This window comes from Hyla sarda, chromosome 1 (assembly GCF_029499605.1).
Source record: "Hyla sarda isolate aHylSar1 chromosome 1, aHylSar1.hap1, whole genome shotgun sequence".
NCBI classification, from domain to species: domain Eukaryota; kingdom Metazoa; phylum Chordata; class Amphibia; order Anura; family Hylidae; genus Hyla; species Hyla sarda.
In genome coordinates, this window is record NC_079189.1 from 590621695 (window position 1) to 590628914 (window position 7220).

Here is a 7220-nt window from a genome sequence, read left to right on the forward strand (position 1 = left end):
TCCCGCTTTGCGGCGGGCTCTGGTGAAAACCAGTAGCCTCTTAGAACCGGTCCACTAGCACGGTCCACGCCAATCCCTCGCTGACACAGAGGATCCACTACCTGGAAGCCGAATCGTGACAGTAGATCCGGCCATGGATCCCGCTGAGGTGCCGCTGCCAAGTCTCGCTGATCTTCCCACGGTGGTCGCTCAGCAATCACAGCAGATTGCCCAACAAGGACAGCAGCTGTCGCAGTTGACCGCCATGTTACAGCAACTTCTGCCTCTGCTACAGCAGCAACCATCTCCTCCGCCAGCTCCTGCACCTCCTCCGCAGCGAGTGGCCGCTCCTAACCTCCGCTTGTCCCTGCCGGACAAATTTGATGGGGACTCTAAACTCTGCCGTGGATTTTTGTCTCAGTGTTCCCTGCATATGGAGATGTTGTCGGACTTGTTTCCTTCAGAACGGTCTAAGGTGGCGTTTGTAGTAAGCCTTCTTTCAGGAAAGGCCTTGTCTTGGGCCACACCGCTCTGGGACCGCAATGATCCTGCCACAGCCACAGTCCAGGCCTTCTTCGCTGAACTCCGGAGTGTCTTCAAGGAGCCAGCCCGAGCGTCTTCTGCCGAGACTGCCCTGTTGAACCTGGTCCAGGGTAATTCTTCCGTTGGCGAGTACGCCATACAATTCCGTACTTTTGCCTCTGAACTATCCTGGAATAATGAGGCTCTCTGCGCGACCTTTAAAAAAGGCCTATCCAGTCGCATCAAGGATGTGCTGGCCGCACGAGAGATTCCTGCCAACCTCCAAGAACTCATCCATTTGGCTACCCGCATTGACATGCGTTTTTCTGAGCGACACCAAGAGCTCCGCCAGGAAAAAGACTTAGATCTCTGGGCACCTCTCCCACAGCATCCTTTGCAGTCTTCGCCTGGGCCTCCCGCCGAGGAGGCCATGCAAGTGGATCGGTCTCGCCTGACCCAGGAAGAGAGGAATCGCCGTAGAGAAGAAAATCTCTGTCTTTACTGTGCCAGTACCGAGCATTTCTTGGTGGATTGCCCTATCCGTCCTCCACGCCTGGGAAACGCACGCACGCACCCAGCCCACGTGGGTGTGGCGTCTCTTGGTTCCAAGTCTGCTCCTCCACGTCTCACGGTACCCGTGCGGATTTCTCCTACAGCCAACTCCTCCATCTCAGCCGTGGCCGGCTTGGACTCTGGTGCCTCCGGGAATTTTATTTTGGAGTCCTTTGTTAATAAATTCAGCATCCCGGCGACCCGTCTCGTCAAGCCGCTCTACATTTCCGCGGTCAACGGAGCCAGATTGGACTGCACCGTGCGTTACCGCACAGAACCCCTCCTGATGTCTATCGGACCCCACCACGAAAGGATTGAGTTCTTCATTCTCCCCAACTGTACCTCTGAGGTCCTCCTCGGTCTGCCATGGCTCCGGCTTCATTCCCCCACCCTTGATTGGACCACCGGGGAGATAAAGAACTGGGACTCTGCCTGCCACAGGAAATGCCTCTCCCCCCCTCCCAGTCCCGTCAGGCAAGCCTCTGTGCCTCCCCATGGCCCCCGTCCTGGTGTCACACTGCCCCGTGCTAGGCCTCGCCCTCTGCCCTCCCTCCCCATTCCCACTCCTGCTGTACTGCCTGCCGTTGAGGAAACCCTCCATTCTTTCCCGGTGTCCTCATCCCAGGGGAGGCAGTTACCGGACAAAGAGAAGGGGAGACCTAAGGGGGGGGGTACTGTTACGCCTAGCGCTCCGGGTCCCCGCTCCTCCCCGGAGCGCTCACGGCGTCTTTCTCCCTGCAGCGCCCCGGTCAGTCCCGCTGACCGGGAGCGCTGCACTGTCATGGCCGTTGGGGATGCGATTCGCACAGCGGGACGCGCCCGCTCGCGAATCGCATCCCAGGTCACTTACCCGTCCCGGTCCCCTGCTGTCATGTGCTGGCGCGCGCGGCTCCGCTCTCTAGGGCGCGCGCGCGCCAGCTCTCTGAGACTTAAAGGGCCAGTGCACCAATGATTGGTGCCTGGCCCAATTAGCTTAATTGGCTTCCACCTGCTCCCAGACTATATCAGATCACTGCCCCTGCACTCCCCTGCCGGATCTTGTTGCCTTGTGCCAGTGAAAGCGTTTAGTGTGTCCAAAGCCTGTGTACCTGAACTTCTGCTACCCATCCTGACTACGAACCTTGCCGCCTGCCCCCGACCTTCTGCTACGTCTGACCTTGCCTCTGCCTAGTCCTTCTGTCCCACGCCTTCTCAGCAGTCAGCGAGGTAGAGCCGTTGCTAGTGGATACGACCTGGTTGCTACTGCCGCAGCAAGACCATCCCGCTTTGCGGCGGGCTCTGGTGAAAACCAGTAGCCTCTTAGAACCGGTCCACTAGCACGGTCCACGCCAATCCCTCGCTGACACAGAGGATCCACTACCTGGAAGCCGAATCGTGACAGTAACTTTCTTTCCTTCTGTTTCCCGTAAAATATTTTGAAGGGATATTACTAAACAGGATAACATGTTCCAAAGTTATGTACATGGCAACAAGATAACAAAGATTCCTTACGGCCACGCAGCATTATCGCTACGGGTAAATGTGTTTAAAGGGATAGTCTGCTGGAAACATTTTGTCCCCTATCCAAAGGATAGGGAATAAGATGCTAGATCGCGGGGGTCCGGCCACTGGGGACCCCCGCAATCTCCTCTGCGGCACCCCTGTCATTCATGAGCACAGCAGCCTATCAATAGTATAGTCCCGGTAACTCCTTTGTGAAGAACCCATAAGACAATACGGTGCTTTTCAGTAGCTTCTTTATCCTAAAAAAACATAACATATTATTATATTATTATGTGTTTCTGCCAAAGATATATATTTTTTTCCCAGGCTTCGTAAAGCGTGCTTGACTTCTTCTGGCTGCGCTTCGTGCCGGAGCCAATGACTGTAAGGAGATACAAAGCAATAAAAGTCTTGTCAGACAAACAGCTGCAATTATTCTCAGTACATTACAGTCTATTACATTAGCATCTTCCAGTAACTGGTGGTATATGGTTGATGTGATTTCATGAAGCTTTCAATATTAATGGTCCAGTTACTTTAGGGTTTTTCTATCTTTTTATTCTTCACTTTCTATCATAGCTCAAAACGACAGGGAGCTGTATAATGTTATATTCACACGCCGTACATTAACAGAGTTGTTCCAACATGTATTCATATGACGATAAGACATGCAGAGGGTAAAATATGTATTGTACATAAAATATGTATTGAACATGTCATCATTTTTTTCACTAAATACATTTCCAAAGGTGCTATTTAAATTACATTTTCACCAGATGTTGTACCAACCCAAGTAATCCATATCTACAAAGAAACCAAAACAAATACGCTCAGAAATTAAGAATAATCAGAAGAGTTGTCCAAGAGCCAAGGACACTTGTGGAGAGCTTCAAAAAGACCTGGAATTAGCAGGTACTGTTGTCTCAAATAAATAGTATTTAGTGAGAAAAATAGTGGCGTGTTTAACACTTATTTTACCCGCTGTATGAGTCAAACTCAAGGCCCGCGGAACAAAACATGCCCGTCACTGCATTTTGTGTGGACGTATTTTAGACCTTCTTCTTGTGCTGGAGCCACCCATCTGCAAGAGCGGCTATGTACTCTCTGTTTGTTATGTAGAGAACCTAGCCAGCAACTGGGTGGTGCCCACACATATAGTGGGTGCCATCTTGGATTCTGAGCCCTGGCGCGCACCTCCTCACCGCTCTGTTCAGTAACTCACAGGTGGTTGCACAGTTCTGACAGCACAGGTACCACCCTCCTAGGTAGGAATCTCAGTGCTAAAGAGGTGGAATGGGCTGGCTATTATCTAACTTGGTCCAATAGGACATCTTGACCTTTTACTTACCAAGTGATGCACAATAACATCTCCGGTGGAACAATTCAAACTACTTTGGTGTGTAATATTGAGTCATAGATTATTTAATAATGTGTTAAAGCAAAATGGTCATCTGTTCACCCTTCCTAAACCCAATACACTGGGTTATAGTGTGGTTGAACAGGAGACCAATGAGGGGTTAATGGGTTAAATACATACCTGCACTCTGGAGATCTGTCCCTCCGAAGATTGGCATCCACCTTTAGTGAATTGCGCACTGGAGGCGGGCCCGCTAGCTCAATATGAATATTCATTTTCTGTTCATTGTTCATCGACTGAGCGCTCACGTGACCCACGACAATGAATATTCATATTGAGCCGGCAGGCCCACCACCAGTGCGCAATTCACTAAAGATGGATGCCGGTTTACGAAGGGACAGATCTCCTAAGTGCAGGTATGTATTTAACCCATTGTGGTAGCCCATTACGTGAGGTGTTACCCTGGATGGAGCTAGCTTCTTTCTCTTGGAGTTTAGAGCTCTTGTGGCTGAGGTCCAGTGCAGTCGTGCCTAGTGTGTGTCTCCAGAATATTGGAGGCCTCAACTCAAGTCCTACAGCCACAGTCAAGTGCAAGTAAGCTAAACCTGCAGCTTTGTCCGTCATCAGTCAAGTCAAGTCAGTCTCTGTCAAATTGTCAAGCATTGTGGCCTGCACTAAATTACCTAGTCCTACTACAAGTCCCAGCAAGCCCTTAAGGTCTCTGAATCACTGGTCACCTGTTTGGGCCCTGGCTGAACTGTATAGACTTTACCAACTGTCTACCCTCAGCACAGCTACCGTTTTCCGTAACTTGGCGTCGGAGTCTTTATTGCCCCCGTGCCTAGCCCAGGATCCAGCGGTATACCTTCAGGTGGTTAAAGGCTAAACCACACCCTGGCATTACGAATACAAGGGGTTAATGCCATCTGCTCCTAGGGTAACAACATCTGCCCTGCACCTCACACCCCGCCACCACAATTTTTGGTGTCACGAACAGGATACGGGTGTGCGCCTTATGCCACAAGTCCTCCTTCAGTCTGAACTGTGCCCAGTACTGTCTGCAAGAATCGCATGCCGATGCGAATAAAGTTTGCGCCAGAAAGGGTACGGGACTTTTTCTATGAAAAGTGTTTTACTCACAACGCTTGTGAAATAGAGGGGGAGGTGAAGAAAACATTGTTATTCGCCATCGTGGATTGTAGAGAGTCGTTACCTGAAAGGGTTAATTGGGTCCGGTGTTTCCCCCTCACGTGAGCTGTCGCAGCTCCGCCCCATCAGTCCCCGGCAGTGACGCCTCTCCAGCACAGGAAGGAGGAACCAAAGAGCCACCCTACGTTGCACAGGGGAAGACTTTGCCGACCGGACCAAAACAGGAAGTTCCCTGGGCACGGCCATATTGGAGGTTCTGGCGGCTGCATCCGGCTCCGCTGTCTTCTATCAAGCACCCGCTGCAGCGCAGACTCTAAAAACACCAATGATCACCAATATCAAGTCTCTAGTGCCAGTGCCATCAGCATTAACCTATTAGTGTCCGCAAGTCGGGTCGCAAGACAAATTACTGCCGAGTACCTACAAAATAGAGGGGAAGCATTCATTATAGTACTCCCACCAGCCGAGTCTAAGCCACTGCAGCACTTCAGTGATTATCTTAAAGGGGAAAGCACCTTATTCTCCTTAAAGAGACAGCGCACTCAAAATTCAGCAACATGTCAGAACCCAGCTCTCCAGATCAACCAGGCGACAGTGCCCCTCCATCTCCAGCAACAGGATCATCACATGCCCCAGTGACCAGAATGTTGCCAGTCCTGTCTGCAGTCCACATCAACAACCCTGGTGTTCCAGCGTCTGCACCGGTATTAATGGGGAACCCTGTCCTCCCTACCTACAATGGAGACCCCTTCACCCTGAGGGATTTCAAAGAGAGAATCCAGAGTTTGTTTGTCTTTTACTCTTTCCCTCCTAATCAACAGGTGCAATTGCTCACAGGACAATTACAGGGACCGGCGTTAGAGGAAGTCCGCACCTGCCCAGCCTCCGAGAAAGCAACTGTAGAGCAAATATTTGAAGGACTGTACCCGGTATTTGAGTCACATTCTCCATCAGAGGTACGTCTCCGGCTGTATGAAAGGCGACAGAAGCCAGGTGAGACCTTGAGAGCATATGCCATAGCCCTACAGAATGCCCTAGGGACTTTCCAAAAATTAGATGGTATAACTCCTGAGCAGGGCAACAAGGTGTTAATGGATAGATTTATTGATGGGGCTTATAATAAGTGGGACAAAGCCCAGCTGAGAATGTTAGTGGTCCAAAACACCAACTTGTCATTCCCCGCTTTCAACAGACTGGCTATCCAAGTGATTGAGTCCGGGAAGGAGTTAGAGGGAGTTTGTCCACCAGTCCAAGAGCTACTAGGGGCGGTGGCCAGACCTATACCACCACCATCACCAACCCCAGCCCCAGTGTCACCTGCTTTGCCTGTCACCACAGCCTCAGATTTAAAAAGTGTTAGACAGGACATTGAATAACCGACTAAGTTAGTGAAGGAGCTTGTCATCTGGTCCACTCCACCTGACCGTGAACCGTCCCTACCCAGAAAACCTATCCCTGCTCCTACCCCCCCCCCCCCCCCCCCCCATTTCAACACCTGCAGCCCTTTGCCTAGTAGACCTCAGGGACTCAAAGACCCTTTTGTACCTATTGTAATAAACCAAGACATTGGAAAACACAGTGTTGGGATTTAAACGGATTTCCTCTGAGGTGACGGATCTGAGGATCCACAGGTCCAGCGGATCCACTACCACAAGTGTTCCTGTCTACTGAACCGTGAGTAATACAGTAAGATCCGGCCATGGATCCCGCTGAGGTACCCGTGCCTGAAGTTGGGGATCTTCCCTCCTTGTGGTGCGACAGTTGCAGCAGTTAGCTCGACAAGCGCAGCAGCTCACTCAGCAGTTATTGGCCATACAACAGCAGCAGCAGCTGGGTCCAAGTTACGATTACCTTTACGCTGGAAGTATGATGGAGATCTGAAGCTATGTAGAGGATTCATTACACAGTGCTCCTTGCATCTGGACCAGTTCCCGACGGAACGAGCCAAGGTGGCCTTTGTCTCCTGTCCAGAAAAGCCTTGGCCTGGGCTACGCCTCTTTAAGACCGTGGTGACCCGATCTCCTCCAATCTAACCGCCGTTCTTGCTTAATTCCGCAGTGTCTTTGAGGAACCCGCACATGCGGCTTCCTCAAAGACACTGCAGAATTCAGCGAGAAATTGGCTCAGATTGGCTGAGATGGCTTTATTAAATCTCTGTCAAGGGAATTCCTCCGTTGGT

General features: G+C 51.0%; 1 long non-coding RNA gene across 1 annotated transcript; it reads right to left on the bottom strand.

Annotated features, from left to right (window-relative positions):
- Nucleotides 1-2772: 2772 nt before the first annotated feature.
- Nucleotides 2773-5424, bottom strand: LOC130312165 (uncharacterized). The gene is made up of 2 exons (XR_008860353.1): nt 5106-5424; nt 2773-2917 (listed from the first exon to the last, which is right to left on the bottom strand). It is a non-coding gene; the product is annotated as an uncharacterized LOC130312165 (long non-coding RNA).
- Between the last annotated feature and the right edge of the window lie 1796 nt (nt 5425-7220).